Raw genomic sequence first — 18,449 nt, 5'->3', positions numbered from 1 at the left:
TCCAGACCTCGGGTTGTTGAGATGCATGGATGCAAGACATGCCACATCTATCATGACTGAGGTACATTCCGGAGTTTGTGGACCGCATATGAGTGGGTACGTTCTAGCAAAAAAGATTCTCCGAGCAGGTTATTATTGGCTCACTATGGAGCGGGATTGTATCAGTTTTGTGCGTAAATGTCATCAGTGCCAAGTGCATGGAGATTTGATTCATTCTCCACCATCAGAACTACATACGATGTCCGTACCATGGCCTTTTGTTGCATGGGGCATGGATGTTATTGGGCCAATTGATCCAATAGCGTCAAATGAGCACAGGTTTATTCTGTTAGCTATAGATTATTTTACCAAATGGGTGGAAGCTAAGACGTTCAAGTCCGTGACTAAGAAAGTTGTGGTCGACTTTGTGCACTCAAATATCATCTGTCGGTTTGGGATTCCGAATTTAATCATCACGGATAATGGGGCTAATCTTAATAGTCATTTGATGAAGGAGACATGTGAGCAGTTTAAGATTACCCATAGGCATTCTACTCCATACCGTCCCAAGGCAAATGGTGCGGTTGAAGCAGCCAATAAGAATATAAAGAAAATACTCCGGAAGATGGCTTAAGGGTCTAGACAATGGCATGAGAAATTACCTTTTGCATTGTTAGGGTACCGCACCACCGTTCGTACCTCGGTGGGGGCGACTCCTTATTCATTGGTGTATGGCACCGAGGCACTGATACCTGCAGAGGTGGAAATCCCGTCTCTGCGAATTGTTGTAGAGGTTGAGATTGATGATGATGAATGGGTGAAAAGCCGCCTTGAGCAGTTGAGCTTGATTGACAAGAAAAGATTGGCATCAGTGTGTCATGGTCAACTGTACTAACAAAGAATGGCAAGAGAATACAACAAGAAAGTGCGTCCAAGGAAATTCGAAGTCAGACAGTTAGTACTGAGGCGAATTTTGCCTCATTGGGCTAAAGCAAAAGGAAAATTTGCCCCAAACTGGTAGGGACCATTTGTAGTAACCAGAGTGTTGTCTAACGGTGCATTGTATTTGACAGATGTAGAAGGAAAATGTATAGAAATGACCATCAATTCCTATGCGGTCAAGAGATATTATGTATGATTTCTTTATTTCTGAATGTATCTGTTTGTATTTGGCATATCTTAAAGATTGAAATGACGAAGGCGTTTTGTCCTGCTATCCAAACACTTTTATCCATTGTCATCCCCTTTGAGCTTTACTTACTTTTCATACCCCTCTTTCGGAATCAATGGCATTATCAGGGAACATAGGTGCCGAACATAAAAGAAAGAAAAGAAAAGCAAAGGAAAAGAAAAAAAGAAAAAAAAAAGAGAAAGAAGAAGAAAAAAAAAGAAGAAAAAAGAAAAATGAAAAGTGAAGGAAAAGAGAAAGAGAAGAAAAGAAAAAGAAGAAAAGAAAAGGAGAAAAATAGGAGAAAAGAAAGGAAAAGAAGAAGAAAAGAAAGAAAAGGAAAGAAAAAACACACAATAACAAAGGTAATTATGATACAGTGAACTACGTTTGACTTGATCCCGAAAGGGTACGTAGGCAGCCTTACTCCGAGATTCAGTCATACCAAAATAAAATCCAAAAATCCCCAAGCAAGCAACTGGGGCAGAAGTTGTGATTGTTGTGAAAAGTTGGATTCCGAAAGTTGTAATTTGAACCCATTTGAATTGTTTTGAGCCTTTTATACCTTTCTTTCTAACCCAATCCAAAAGCCTACATTACGGTCCAAAGAAAGACCTTCTGATCAATTTTTTAGAAATGCCAAGTCAAGCAGGTAGCGGTAATTCGTGGCAGTGGCAACACTCTGATTCAAGCAAGAAGAACAAAAGATAAAAATGAGAGAGTCTTATGGGTAAAAACCCTCACGGGCACCGTAAGGCGACGAGAGCTGAGAGAAAATAAAACGAAAGAGTCTTAGTGGTGAAAACCTTCACGGACACCTCAAGGCGAGAGTGAGTTGAGAAATGGCAAACTGAGAAAGGTCTGTTGATAGAAACTGTTTTGTGGTACCGCAGGAAAACAAGGTTAAGGTCTGGGTAATTCAAACAATTGATGGAAGTCCTGGGCAATGAGGTATGGCAACTGAGAGTTGTTTAGTTGGATCGGTTGGGCCGATTAATCCAAATGCATGTCATGACCATTGGGGCCAGCTGTTCCGGTTAGATAAGTTTCTTTTCTTTACTTCATTTTTAGTAGTCATCTGGTTTTGGATTCTTCTTATCCTTAACCCGTAAAACCATTGCATTTTATTCTCTTTTGGGGGTTTTGTTTGTCTAAATGTTCTAATGTCAGTTATGTTCAAAAGCAAGTGGGAAAGGATTTCAAGGCTCACTACTAGCTGCCGGAATTGTAAAGCACAACGTGGTCAGAGCATGTCAAAAACAACATGATGTCAAGAGGAATATGGGAAGTCACAGGAAGTTTCATCGGTGGAAGAATTGGGAAATGTTTCGGGAAAGGTAAAGGTTCAGATAAAGGGTTCAAGGGTATGGAACAACAGCACAGGTACAAAACATTCGGTTTGTCAGAGGGTGGGGAATTCGAAAGTCAGTCGAAAAGTCAGGCGATTCAGGGTCAGTTCAAGGAAGTCAGTCAACGCAAAGCAAGGCAGTGGAAGGATTTTTCAGCAAGAATACCATCAACTAACCACCGTTTTAAACTAACGAAATTTTCTTTGATTGAAACATGGGCAGAAAAGTTAGTTGTCGAGGAGGAAATCTCCGTGAGGGAAGAGAAGGTATTAACCCAGTTTAATCGCAAGTGTGGCATGGTTAAAATACAAGAAAATGAAGAGTAGCATAGAGAGATGTAAGTTGTTTCAGGTCTGCATTTTAGAGCAAATTGCACAGTGTTGAGGTGGGGAGCCCGCCCCTATAACAGAGAAATACATCTCAGTCTGTAACTTTTAAAGCATGCAAGTTTTAGTTTTCAACCCTTGTTAGTAGGTGGTAACAAGCCCTAGCTTCCCCAAACTGGGGCAGAAAGTTTTCTTGGTTCGTTTATTTTTGTGAAATCAGGAACCCGCCTGGATAATAGAGGAATACATTTCAAGCTCAATAATCAGGAGTCCGCCTGGAGAATAGAGACGTACAATTCAAATCTTTAGCAATCAGGAGCCCGCCTGAAGAACAAAGGTGACACAATTTCAAATTTTAGTTTTCAATCAATTTCTTTGTCTATTTTGAAGTCAGGAGTCCGCCTGGAGAATAGAGACATGCATTTCAAATTTTAGCAATCAGGGGCCCGCTTGGAGAATAGAGACATTTGATTTCAAAGTTCAGAAGTCAGGAGTCCGCCTGGAGAATAGAGACATACAATTCAAATTTTAAGCAATCAGGAGCCCGCCTGAAGAACAGAGGTGATACAATTCAAATTTAGTTTTCAATCATTTTCTTGTCTAATTTGAAATCAGGAGTCCGCCTGGAGAATAGAGACGTACAATTCAAATCTTTAGCAATCAGGAGCCCGCCTAAAGAACAAAGGTGACACAATTCAAATTTTAGTTTTCAATCAATTTCTTTGTCTATTTTGAAGTCAGGAGTCCGCCTGGAGAACAGAGACATGCATTTCAAATTTTAGCAATCAGGGGTCCGCCTGGAGAATAGAGACATTTAATTTCAAAATTCAGAAGTCAGGAGTCCGCCTGGAGAACAGAGACATACAATTCAAATTTTAAGCAATCAGGAGCCCACCTGAAGAACGGAGGTGATACAATTCAAATTTTAGTTTTCAATCAACTTCTTTTGTCTATTTTGAAGTCAGGAGCCCACCTGGAGAACAGAGGAATACATTCAAGTTATGAAGTCAGGAGCCCGCCTGGATAGTAGAGGAACACTTTCAATTTCAAGGTCAGCAGTCACGAGCCCGCCTGGATAACCGAGGAATACATTCAGGTTCAAGTTTATTCAAGTTCAACAGTTTGGAGAGAAAGAATAACATCTCAGTTCACGATTTGAAGTAACAATAGTGAGTTTCACAACAAGACAACAGGGCAACAAGGAAGTTCAAGATGCAAGTTTGAAGACTTTAGATAGGATTTTTTTGAAATTCATAGTTCATAGTTTAGTCCAGCTTATTTTATTTTGTCACGGTGTAATAAGGAAGGTTAGCGAGCAGTAGCAGCAGCAACAATCGCAGTGAAATCACAGCTCCCGGTAGTCCCAGCTACCGGATACTCCCGAACTACACTGACCTGATTCCTGTTTAGCCCAGGATATGTAGGCAACCTCTGAAGCAGGGTGCGGTCAAAACTTTTCTAAATGCTTCACAATGGAATATTTGAATGGGCAAAAATCGCTCGTATTTTCTCACTTATCTTTGCACGAAAACTCTTCATGTTTCCGAGCAAAGAGGGGCAGTTGTGAGCACGTGATTTTTGCCCTATATATGAATAATTCCCAAAATTCAAACAAAATAATTTTTCTTTATTTTTACACTTTTTGTGAATTTTGGTGTCATTTTGTGTTAATTGTTTGCATTTTATTTGTGCATTTTTATTCATATGAAAATACGAAGAAAAAAAACATTTGGCATTTGCATTTAGGATTTAACTTCATATTTTAGGATTAATTAGGGGTTAATTTGTTTTAGAATAAAATATAAAGAAAATAACAAAAATAATTCACTTTTGCATTCTTAATTGTTAATTGCTGAATTTGTCATGAAATAGATTTTAAACAATTTTAGGAGTTAATTAGATTAACTTTGAAATATATTAGGACTCTATTTTATTTTTTGCATTTTTATAAAATCAAAGATTTTGTAGGATTTTTATTTAATTGTTTGCATTTTTGTGCATGTTTAAGTTTTATTTAAGTCATGAAAAAGTACCAAAATATCATGCATTACATTTAGGATTTGTTTTTACGTTTTTAGAATTAATCAGTAATTATTTGCTTTATAAAATTTAAAAATCACAAAAATAGTCCATTTTTACATTTTTTTGTCTTTTAATTTTTAGTTTATTAATTTTCCTCTTTTAATTTAGAATTACGTATTATTTATAATTTTAATAATTAGCCAATTAATTTAGTTTCACACTTTTGGATAGTTTAAGATTTATAATGTGAATCTGGGCCAAATCCTATACCCAAATATGCCCAATTCGGACCAGCGCAAATCACCCCCTCCTTGCCCACGACCCGACCCGTCCATACACACACGGAAATACAATCAGTCAATCAAACCCCCAGACCCCTAATCCCAAAACCGCGACTGTTCTTCTTCTTTGAAGAACACGCGAGTCAAGCCTCAAATCCGTCCCAATAAATCGTCAAAATTCACGCGAGTGAGCATCAATCCCTAACCCACGCGTCCCTCTACATATCCTCTTGTTGTTGCTAACGGATTTTCTGATGCCAAGATTCGCTTCAGTTCACTCGCTCGATTTTGAGAGGAGGCATGCGATTGGAAGGTCCTAGAGATGATTCATTGGATGAATGTGAGGCATTGGATTGATTTCGCTCAATCCGAGCCCCACATTCATCAGGGGTTCGTTTCATAAAAGGACTGAATCCGATTTTCGAGAAGGAAAAAATCTGGGGAACTTTTTGGGGGCTGAAAGTTCTTTTTGTGTCGAGTGCTGAACCCTGGTGCTAGTTCCAAATTTCTCTTCGGATTTCATGATTTCTGCTCAATATTGATGTTGTTGTTTTGATCTCCGCTGCTGGATCCCCTTGTATTAACGGTCAATCAAAGGTGTTTGCCGATTCAGGTTCATCTTTAATCCTTCTGTTGTTTTACTTTCGGATGTTATCAAAGAATTGTAAGAACCATAACCATGTAAAGTATTAAAGTGGGTTTAGTCCCAAGTCGTTCTAGTACTAGTTTTTTTTATTCACGTCATGATACAAGTTTGCTATGGAATTTCAGAGTTTGCTCCTTTGTTGTTGTAATTTTGAGCTTTTGTGGGATTGAACCAGTGAGTTCGAATCCAGTTTCTTATTGATTTGTGACTAGCTGAGATTTTTGGTAAAGTCTGTCGAGTTATGTCAATTTCCTCAGACGTATTATAGCTGAAAACTTGGTTCGAGTCTATTTGTTGCTATTGTTTGGACTTGAAGTTGATGTTCGAAGTACAGTTGTGTGAAACTGAGCTAACCACGAATTTCTGAAAGTTCAGATTGTTTTTCTTCTTAGAAAACAAATGGGAAGTCTCGTGATTATTCATGAAGGTTCAAGGTTTCAACTGTTAGAACATAGTCCAGGCTCATGTTAACAATGTGCTGTGATTCTGATTCTATTGTGATACTAGAACATGAAGGTTTTGACCTGATTCTTGTTTATGTTTAGCATTGGAAATCAAGAGAACATTAAGTCTAGACTTTGGTATTCCCAGATTGTTTACCTTACTCCCTATTTGTTGTGTACAAACTGTGAGGGAGTTATTGACTTGATGGTCCATCTAGTCCTTGTATGCTCCTTCTGCTGCACCCCGCTTAAGCTGAAAAGTTAGGAGGTTAGTTAATAGTTCAGTAGACTGCTGTTCTGGAAATGTGTAGTCGACCTAGAATGGCTTCCACTGTTAGCGGTGAGGTTTCTGTTTGAGGATTCAGCACACAACCGGTCAATGGTTGTGCTAAGGCTGACTTCAATTTGATTTGTTCAAGCATCTTAACAGTAATCAGTTTGCTGGAAGTCCTCTTTGTGCTGATTATGAACTGTAGTTTTGTACATGTTTAGTTTCATTTATAAACAACAAGGGGCTAATATCCATTTGTGTGTGTTTCACGCCATGGCAGATTTAAATAGGTAAGAGTTTGGGGCATCCCTGTTGGTATTCAGCAGTGATTGACCTACTTCGTGGAAAGATTTCAGTTTAATCTAGGGAAAGGGTCTTTGTTTAAAGGGTATTAGTGGGAATTTCGATTTTTTTGGGGTGCTAACGTGAGCTCATTTGTCTAATATTGGCAGCTAGTTGCATTCATTTGATTATGTGGAACTCAATTTGAGCGATTATGCTATTTAGGCGATAAGTATAGTATTAGTCTTTTGTTTCTCCGTCCCCCTTGGCTTGATGTTTTTCTGTTAAATTGTGAATATTGCTTAGAGCGTCATATGGATCACCCTTGTTAAATTAATATACAATAAGCTTATTATACTCATTTCTCGGTAGGCTTATGGGATTTTGTTTTGTGCCATCTCAGTGATAAGTAAGTTCCTATCATAGTTACTTTAAATTTCAATGGTTTAGCTCATGTATCAAGTTTCATTGACCAAGTTCCTCAACTCTATTCTGCTTGGTGGCGCTCCTTATTAGTTTCTTGGCACACATTCTGTATAGAAATTCGAGGTGTCCCGTGCCCAAACAAAAATCTCAAAATGCATGGCCCCCCATTTAATTATATCTTGTAATTTCTTAGAATTCGAGGTGTATCATTTAGCTAATTTTCTATGGCCCTCGCAAATTATGAATGCGAAATTATTTTAGGCACGTTAGTTAATAATACTACCTTCTTAAATTCGGGTGCGCATTGGTGCGACCCAAATTCAAATCTTAACAGAGTCAAAATGGGTTAACAATTGCGGGTGCATTGATTGCGACGCGGTTCGAGACATATTTTCGCGATGTTGCAATTCTTTTAAAGTGATAATAAGAGCGGTTCAAAATTAAATAAAAAGGCACATAAGCTAGCATGTATTAAAGTCGGATAAAATCAAGTGCAACAGTTAAGCGACCGTGCTAGAACCACGGAACCCGGGAATGCCTAACACTTTCTCCCGGGTTAACAGAATTCCTTATCTGGATTTCTGGTGCGCGGATTGTAATACAGAGTCATAAATTTCCTCGGTTCAGGATTCAATCGGTGACTTGAGACACCATTAATATCCCAAGTGGCGACTCTGAAATAATTAATAATTAAATCCTGTTCCGATTGTCCTTTAATTGGAAAAACTCCTTTACACGCCTTTGCGGGTGTAGTGAAAAAGGAGGTGTGACAGATAATACTGTCTGTCTCGAATACATGAGATAACATAATATAAAATAGGATAAAGTAGACGCTGGGGAAGGGGAACATGCTTCGGGGGTAGCAGATAAAACAGAATATCAAAGAATAATAAGGAAATTGCAATTTAACTTCTAACACGGATAAAAAGAAACAAGGCAACTTTCACTTTTGGTTTCATCTTGTTGCAGGCGTGCAACCCGATCCCATTTCTCATACCTTATGGTAGGCGTACTGATCACTGCCAACTCAACGCTACACTAAGGTAGGAAGAGCGGGTCGCAATAGCTTTTACCCGATATGAAGGTTGGGATCGAATTCCTCAGGGAGCTAGTAGTGAAGTTGGATTGTCTGTCTATCCTAGAAATGTGTTTGTACTCCTAATGTCACTTCAAACATTTTTGGGTTTTCAAATTATAACTATTTTTGTAAAACTATTGATTAACACTAAATTATGCTACGAGAATATTGCTAAGTTGTATCTAATGGGAAGAAGGGCACTAGGGTCGTGACACTACCTAGGTGGCTAATTGACGGGTAGATGTTACTAAGGTTCGATTGACATAATTGGGGCTTATGCTATAACCGTTGCACAATTTTACCCACTCTCACACCTCTCGATAGAGAAAGTGACTTTGCCCAATTGACTCTCGAGAGACCAAATGGGTAGGCAAATTAGACCAAACAACTAGGATTCAAGTAGGGTAATTACTCTCTCGAGGTTTAACCCGTTAATTTGGACTATCATTTCTCATGAGTCCATCCCAATTCCTTGTTGGTTCAATTTTGGGGTTATAGACTCTCTTTCTCAAAAAGAGTTAAACCCACAAAGCTTGAATCAGTGTTTGCAACCACCAATCCTAGATTAAAATATAAAATCAACCCAAATAGCAAACACCCATAGTCAATCAAACACGAGATAGCAACACCCATCAATTACCCACACAAGGGTTGAGTCACAACCCTAGCTAATGGGTTTAGCTACTCATGCTAGATAAAGAAATTGAAGAAATAGATGAAGAACTAAGCATATTAATTAATTGCTAAAATTAAATTACAAGAATCTATCGTAAATGTAAAGCAAAAGTGCCAAAAATGACTACAAAATATGTTCTCACGAGCGCAGCTTTCCACTGATGTCTCTGATTTTAAAAATGGTAAAATGTTCTATTTATACTAGGCTGAAAAAACTGGATAAAAATACCCATGCGGGGTCAGTGCGGGCCGTATTAAATGGACTGCGGCCGCATTGAGCTCACTCCTGCTTCTCTGAACTTGGACTCTGCGGACCGCGTAGAACGGACCGCGGCCGCGGAGGGAGCTGGCGCGGTCATCGCAACCACGACCGCGGAACGCATGGCACTAGCTTTGCAAACTCAATCTCTCTAAACCTCATGATCGCGGACCGCACAAAAGAGTAGTACGGCCGCGGAGCGGACCGTGAGATGTGTACCGCGGCCGCGCTTCTTCTAGTCCTGATTTACCAACTCTCTAAACCACCTAGTGCGGCCGCATTCCACTTTGCGCGGTCCGCACTAGGCCTTCTTTTCTTAATATTTCCTTGTCTTTGATACTTGAGCAGGTTTCACTCCTTTTTGAGCCGATCTTTGACATTTCGTCACTTTGTCGATCAAACCTGCGATCAAGAACAACTTGTGAGCCTTTTAGGACTATTTTGTAACAATATATGATCAAAGCATAGGTAAGTAGGGGCATAAAACATGTTAAAATCCTAACTTATCACATACCACCCGCTCCCATTTCATTATATCTTGTGGTAGGCGTACCACCCGCTCCCATTTCAGTATATCTCGTGGTAGGCGTACCACCCGCTCCTATTTCATTATATCTCGTGATAGGCGTACCACCCACTCCCATTTCATCAATCTTGTGGTAGGCGTACCACCCGCTCCCATTTCATCATATCTTGTGGTAGGCGTACCACCCGCTCCCATTTCATTATATCTTGTGGTAGGCGTACCACCCACTCCCATTTACAAGTCATCACAAAATTACAAGAAATTCCGGCTAGGGAACAATAATATCGAAATAGTTATTCCGGCAAGGGAGAATCAGCTATAACAAAATCCTAACTCTTGTACTCAGCTCAATTAATGACAATACTCAATCATAACTAAGATCTACGAGGATAAAATCAATCTTTACTCAATATAGGAGATCATTAATTAAAGCATCTGAAGTGCCATCTAAGAGCACAACATGTTCAAATTTAAGACTCACGGTCATGCTCAACAGCAACGTATAGATACTCGTCACCATGCCTATACGTCGCACTCAACAAGAAGCAAGTAACAAATAGGACTCAACTCCTAATCCCTCAGGTTGAGGTTAGACCGAACACTTACCTCGAACTTTCACGGTCAACTCAAGCCTCGAACACTGCTTTTCCTCTCAAATTCAGCTCCAACCCAATCAAATCTACACATAATTGACTTAATATCATCAATAAGTGCTAAACAATCCAATTCCAATGTTCAATTATAACTTTCCAATCATTCTTCCCAAAATCCCAAAAACCAACCCCGGGCCCGCTTGGTCAAAATACGAGGTTCGGACCAAAACCCGATCACCCATTCGCCAACAAGCTCGAATATATAATTTATTTTCAAATCCGACCCCAAAACGAGGTCTAAATCACAAATAATCAAAAAGCCCTAACTCTACCCAAATCCCTAATTTCTACCCTTAGTTACATGTTTTAGGCCTAAAAATGTAGTGGGTGTTGATGAAAAATGAAGAAAACAAGTTAAAAATTACTTACCCAAGAGATTATAGTGATGAGAAGCTTCAAAAATTGCCTAAGAGCTTTGGAGAAGAAGAGGTTTGTGAAATTTTTATAAAATCCCGAAAGTGTTCTGTTTTTGGCCTTTTTAAAATCACTGGGCGAAAATGCCCTTCGCATTCGCGACTGACCCTTCGTGTTTGCGATGGTCAGGCAGAGTGAGACTTCGCGTTCGCGTATACGGACTCGCATTCGTGGAGAGTAATCTCCTCGTGTCCAAGGGTTCGCGTTCGCGTAAGACAACTACCCCACCCCCTGCCCAGGCCCATTTGGCCTTCGCGTTCGCGTGGCCAGGACCGCGTTCGCAAAGGGTTATCCCCCCCAAAGCCTCGCGTTCGCGACCTGAGCTACGCGTTCGCATAGAAGGAAATTCCTTCAGCAACAATTAACCTATTGCGTTCGCGTGGGTACTCCCGCGAACGCGAAGAAGGAAGTACCAGAAACCCAACAGCTGAGAAACCTGCAACATTTTCTAAGTCTGAAACCCTCCGAAACACATCCGAATTACACCCGAGCCCTCGGGGCTCCTAACCAAACACACGTACTAACTCAACAACTTTATACGAACTTATCTGTGTGATCAAATCGCCAAAATAACCTAAAAACAATGAATCAAACCTCAAAATCAAAGGATTTTTCTCAAACTTCATAAAACATCAACTTTAGCAATTTAGGTCCGAATCACGTCTAACGGACTCCGTTTTCAACCAAATTTTATAGAAATGACTTAAACCATATATAAGACCTGGTACAGGGCGCCGAAACCAAAATACGGGCCCGATACCATCGCTTTCTAATCAGATTTCATTTCAAAATTCCTTAAACATTTTCAGAAAACAATTTTACTTAAAAATTCATTTCTCGGGCTTGGGACCTCGGAATTCGATTCAGGGCATACGCCCAAGTCCCATATTTTTCTACGGACCCTCCGAGACCGTCAAATCACGGATCCGGGTCCGTTTACCCAAAATGTTGACCGAGGTCAAATTTATTCATTTTAAACTCAAATTTCATCATTTTCACAGAATTTCATATTTAAGCTTTCCGGTTATGAGCCCGGACTGCGCACGCAAATCGAGGCAACTCTAAGTGAGGTTTTCAAGGCCTCGGAAACACATAATGCAATTAAAAACAGGTGATGACCCTTTGGGTCGTCAACAAACATATTTGTTTTCTCTAACATAATTAAAGTATAATTTCATATGTTACGTTTGGTTGCACAAATATAATTATATAGTTAGATATTTTTCTTTTAAAATAAATAATTCTTTTTAATATGGGCAAGTAAATAAACTTTCATCAGCAACAAATATGTGCATATAAAAAATATTAAAGTTCATTTATTGCTAGGTATTTAAAATAATTTTTAGAAATTATATGTTATAATTATAAACTGATAACTATATGTAAAAACTAAACACTATTTTTCCACTCGTGTGAAAAGAATATGAAATTCATGACTTGCTCCATTTTTAAATAACAAAAGAATATATGTATAAGTTTAGAAAGTATTTTTTAGTAATAAATTATTATACCCATGGAAAGAAAAAAAAGATAGTAAAGAACGAAGTTGTATTTTACAATTGTCCTCGTATATTTGAAATGGAAGAGAATTTGTGCAATATATATATATAACTTTTTCCAATTAAACTGATATTATTTGAAAAAGGGAGTACCATTTGGAATTATTTGATTACGGTTTCGAGTCACCAATTTTAGAATTCCTATTCAAGGAAAGTTGTGACTCTAGTTATGGTCCGCGAACACAAAAGACCAGATAAGGAATTTTATTAATCGAAAAAAGTGTAAGGCACTCCTCGAGTCCAGTGGTTCTAGCACGGTTGCTTAGTAGTTCATACTTGGCTTAAACTAATTTTTTTTATGTCTATGGTGTATTATGGACTTTTAACCTCTTTTAGTTGCTTAATTATCACTTTATGAAAATTATCTTGAAACAAGTTACGTATTTGCATGTATATCACGCGTACGTGTACACGATTAACAATGCTTTATTATTATTTTGTTACTAATCAAGTCACCCAAACACTTACTTAGCTCTTTTGCTTATGGATCATAATTAAGTTACGTGAACTTATTCATAACCATAGTATTTAGATTTGTTTTAGACGTGCCTAAAAGCATATTAAATATTACTCCTATTAATTACTTTCATAAGATTGAGATTATTGCGAGGCATAAATTATGGATGAAACATTGTGGGAGAGACAAGATTGATGGTTAACAATGTTCATTATACTACCAAGTTATGCGAGGTGTATGCCACTTACTAAATTATTAATATTCTGACTTTGGACTTACCTAAGGAAGTTATGAGTGATTGGTGATTGACTAACATTCTTGTCAAATATATTCAAAGGGATCCTAATTTTAAACTATTGAAAAGGAATAACTTAACAAAATGTGTTGAAGAGCATCATAAATTTGTTGAAGCAATTTAAACGCATTTTACGAGCTTAATTTATACTAACATTTGCCTTCGTTATTCTTAGTCTTGGATTAACGTGGATGGCTAATTAAGATAACATGGATGATCAGTAAAGGTTTAGTGGAACGACTATTGGGCTTAAGGAAAAAAATTGGGAATTTTTACATAGCTATACTATAAGTAAAAATTGCACGGAGCGCCCTATTTGGTCGCCCCCATTTAACATATACCCATTTTTTAAAAAAGTTTTAACTTGTACTCACTTTTTAAACAGCTTCAGCCCCTTTCTCCTCCTCCTCCTCCTCCTCATTCTTCTTCTTCTTTCTTCTGCTGCTGTTGGTGCTGCTATGAAACTTCAGTTCATGGGATGATTGTCATAAATATGTTTATCAGATTATTTAAAAATAAATTATAAATAATTACGTAAGTTAGTAGACAATGATAATTCTATTCTTTTCACTTTTATTGTTTCTAAAATTTATGATTTAGATATTGTTGGCAATCTGATTATTTATCTAGTATGCTATAAAACTTTTTCAAAACTTCAGCTCATATAGTGCTGAAGTTTTTACAAATGAACTAAATAACTTCAACATCTTCTGCTGAAGTTTTTGAAAAAGCTTAATGGCAAAATTAATGAATCCAGGACAAAAAAACTTCAGCTTTTAGTGCTGAAGTTTTACAACAACAACAACAACAACAACAACAACAACAACAACAACGACCCAGTGTAATCCCACAAGTGGGGTCTGGGGAGGGTAATATGTACGCAGACCTTACCCCTACCCCGAAGGGTAGAGAGGCTGTTTCCAGGAGACCCTCGGCTCAAAGGGGCAACAAGAAACACTATATTAGTACTATCAATAGACTCATAATAAAACAACATAAAATACCATAAAATCCATAACATAGCATAAATACCATAAAATAGCAGAGTAACAGCAATATAAGAGATATAGGAAATACGAGAAAGATGTAAGGTATTAATACACAATAGATAAAGCCCATCATCAGTAGTTGATCAATAACATCCTAAGACTAATTCCTAACTGGCTAGTCTCACTCTAGTGCGCTGTAAAAAAGACATCACAATTTCCCCTAACCTACAACCTTAATGCTCGATCTCCACAATTCCCTGTTTAGGGTCATGTTCTCAGTAACCCTAAGTCGCGTCATATCCTGCCTGATCATCTCTCCCCAATACTTCTTAGGTCTCCCTCTACCTCTCCTCGTACCCACCACCGCCAGTCGTTCACACCTTCTCACCGGTGCATCAGTGTTCCTCCTCTGAATGTGCCCGAACCATCCGAGTCTTGCTTCCCGCATCTTGTCCTCCATGGGGCCACACCCACCTTCTCTCGAATATCTTCATTTCTAATCTTATCCTTCCTTGTATGCCCGCACATCCACCTCAACATCCTCATCTCTGCAACTTTCATCCTCTGGATGTGTGAGATCTTCACCGGCCAACACTCGGTCCCATACAACATAGCAGGCCTAACCACTGCCCTATAAAATTTAGCTTTCAGTAACAATGGCACTTTCTTGTCACACAGGACTCCCGTCGCTAACCTCTATTTCATCCACCCTACCCCTATACAATGAAGTTTTTAAAAAAAAACTTAATGACAAAACTAATGAATCCAAGACAAAAAAACTTCGGCTTATTTAGTATAATTACAAACAAAAACTTCAGCAAATAGAGAACAAAACTTCAGCTGTTATGCTTAAGTTCAGCAATTACAAACAAAAACTTCAGCAAATAGAGAACAAAACTTCAGCTACTATGCTTAAGTTCAGCAATTACAAACAAAAATTTCAGCACACTTGCTACTTCAGGCCCGTCTACTAGAATTAGGGGTGGGCATAAAATCCGAAAAACCGAATTCCGAACCATCCCGAATTAATTCCGTATTTCGGGTTCGATTTTCTCGGTATTTCGGTCTAATTCGGTATTACAATTTTGGTATTTCAATACGGTCCTCGGTATTAAAATTTTGAAATTTCGGTATATTAAAATACCGAAATATCGAATCTTTAAAGACATTTTCTAATTTCTTACTGTCCAGCCCAGTCCAGCGCCCAAGCCCACTATAACCTTTCCTTCTTTAATTCACCGACTGTTGAATGCCAAATTGCCAACGTTGTGAATTCATTGAATCACTAAATCAGTGAATTGTGAATTCATGCAAAGGGAACCTGACTATGGGTGCTAATATGCCTATTAAATTTTCCTTGAATTACATGAATAGAAACAACATGTTTTTTTTTGTTGTAGAATATGTATATTTATATTAACTCCCGGACTCATAATTATCACAAAGAATAGTAAATACACTAACGTAGAAATTGACCCTTGGCAGAATACATGTAAACTTACTTTATAACGGTGGTTCATTGTGAATTCATTGAAGAATTGTGCACGAAGAGGGGCAGAGAGATGTCAGGCGTCATAAATTTTTTTAGCGACTATTTAATCGAAACTGTATCGAACCAAAATAAAAAATATCGAACCGTACCGAAATAATTTGGTACTGTATTTAGTATACACAATTGATAAACCAAATACCGAAATACCGAACCGAAATTCTTAAATACCGAATCGAAATACCGAATGCCCACCCCTAACTAGAATGCTGAAGTTTTGCGTGATTGCCTTTGCTACTTCAGCTCCATATGCTGAAGTTACGCGAAAAAGTGGGTACACTTGCATATTTTTTTGTAAAGCGGACACAAGTTAAAACGTGACTTAAAAACTGAGTATAGATGCAAATGCCCCACGCTATAATGACGTTATGCAAGGACGTGCTCCGATGACAATGACAATCCACTGAATTTCTGAGCCAGCAGACTCTATTGGGCTAAACTCTAAGGCTCAATTGGCCCATAGGGTTCAAACCTACGAACATGAGCTTTCTTGGTTCCGCTTTGCAAGTCTGGCCCCTTTTACCATTCAATTACATGTTAAAAAGTTTCTAGATTTGACCCAACTGCATTTACACAAGATCAGATTCCAATATTTCAATCAAATTTACACCTGCACATATGATCAATTACATGAAATAATCATTTTTATTCGAATCCATGTTTTATCAAAATCATAATTTATAAAGACCACTATATTACAGAAATGGCCAAATTCATGCTTCTAAAATTTCAAATCCATTCAAGCAATAAACAAAACACACTAGAAGAACTTTAGGTATTGTACTCTACTAGTAGTCTCTCGATGCACTGCATATCAAACAAATTGAACACTCTTGTCCATATCATTATCTAACTTACAAAGAGACGGTATCCATCTAAACTTGAATAAACGAAGTCATTCACAGATTTTGAACTTATAACAATCGACAAACAAATAAATATGAATTAAATAAACCAGTAAAGAAAAACAATCATGCTTTCATCATAGATCAAATCTGAAATATAAGGCTTCAAAGGTATATCTAGTAGCACAGGAAACAACCAAAGATTTGCCAAATAAAGGCTAGAAAAAGCTAGAGTACATATATTCAGTGAACAACAGAACTTCACGCTAGAATTAACTCTTGAAACCCGTTTAACTTTATCTAAACTTAGAGAGAAACTCTCATCCATCACTAAAACAGTTTAATGGACAACCCACTCAAAATATTAAACATACCATCGGAACCATCGGACGCCAGCAAAATGGAAGAGGATACTCCCAACTACATTCATACAAGGAAATGCTCCTAGATAAACAAGATACCTCACAAACAGACTACTTTGCTTTTGAGCTAGAAACCACAATAACCCAGCAAAAAGGTAAGGAAACAACAGGTTCAATCCTACTCTCCCAAAAAGACAAAAATAGATTATATGAACCATGGAGCTACTCAGTCATCATCAAGCTCTTTGGACGACGCATGCCACACTATCTCCTCCGATCCAAATTAATCAAACTATGGAACCCATCCGAACAGTTAATTTTGATTGACTTAGGGTGAGATTTCTTCATAGTCAAATTTGATAAGGAGAAAAATTTGGTAAAGGCCATCCAACAAGGTCCATGGTTCATTTCTGGAAGCTTCCTCTCAGTCAAAAGGTGGGAACCAAAATTTGTCCCACAAGAAGCGACCCTCTCCTTCACTGTAATTTGGGTACGTCTTCCACAACTACCCACTAAATTCTTGGACAAAGAGGTCCTAGAAAAAGTAGGCAGAAAGCTTGGGAAACTTCTAAATATAGATACGTGCACCTCTGCTACCCTTAGAGGCAGATATGCCAGATATGCATCCAAGTACCTTTGGAAACACTGGTTGCAACATCTGTTACAATAGGGGACCATAAACAATTGGTGGTCTACGAAAGAGAGAATGTATTGTGCACTGGGTGTGGAAAGATAGGACACACTATGAAAAGATGCTCACACAGGCAGAAACAACATCAAACAACAAATCCACAAGACAACCCTGAGTGCTCAAATACAAAGCCAAATGGTGACTCATCTAAAAAACAAGATGGTGAGGAAGAAGAGGAATGAAAAGTTGTATCATTTCCAAGAAGACGTAAACAGGAAACTACCATACAACAAAGTTCAGCAACGGACCAGAGTAGAAAAGGTAAGCAAACAACACAACCAAACGACATCCAAGTCCGAATTTTCAACGCCATTTCCGGTAAGTTCCTTGAAACTCAAACATTCCAATACACCTCTAAATCTAACCCTCTGTAGGACATGGGCCAAGCCTAATCCATAAAGACAAAAATCACACAAGTAGAAAAGCAAGCAACACCCGGACAACACACAAAAGAAAGGCCTAATACAAGTATGAAGAGGAATGCGGACCCAGGCTCCGCAGATCAGCAACCCAGTATTGAGAAAGAGCCTACACAAATAGGTAAAAACAAAATGAACCCCCCCACCCCTTAAGCCAAATCAAATGGACACTGTTTTAAACCTAAAGTCAAATAAGCCTATGGGCCCAAGGGAAAGTCAGAAAATTCAGACTGGGTCTCACCCTACCAGTGAACATCTCGACTTCATGCTAGACCCCAATCATGATCCCTATAATGCTACATCTCCTCTAACAACACCATCTGTAAAAAAACTACTCCATGAAAGCTCAAGAGCCAAAACTAAGAAATCAAAAGAATTCAACTGATTTGACACAACCCATCAACTCAACCGGATCTCACAATAATCGCACAATCTGTGTATCAGACACATGATTCCAAAACACCAAACATGAGTGTCGATCCACT

This window comes from Nicotiana tabacum, chromosome 1, assembly GCF_000715075.1.
Source record: "Nicotiana tabacum cultivar K326 chromosome 1, ASM71507v2, whole genome shotgun sequence".
NCBI classification, from domain to species: domain Eukaryota; kingdom Viridiplantae; phylum Streptophyta; class Magnoliopsida; order Solanales; family Solanaceae; genus Nicotiana; species Nicotiana tabacum.
This window is presented reverse-complemented; position numbering follows the sequence as displayed.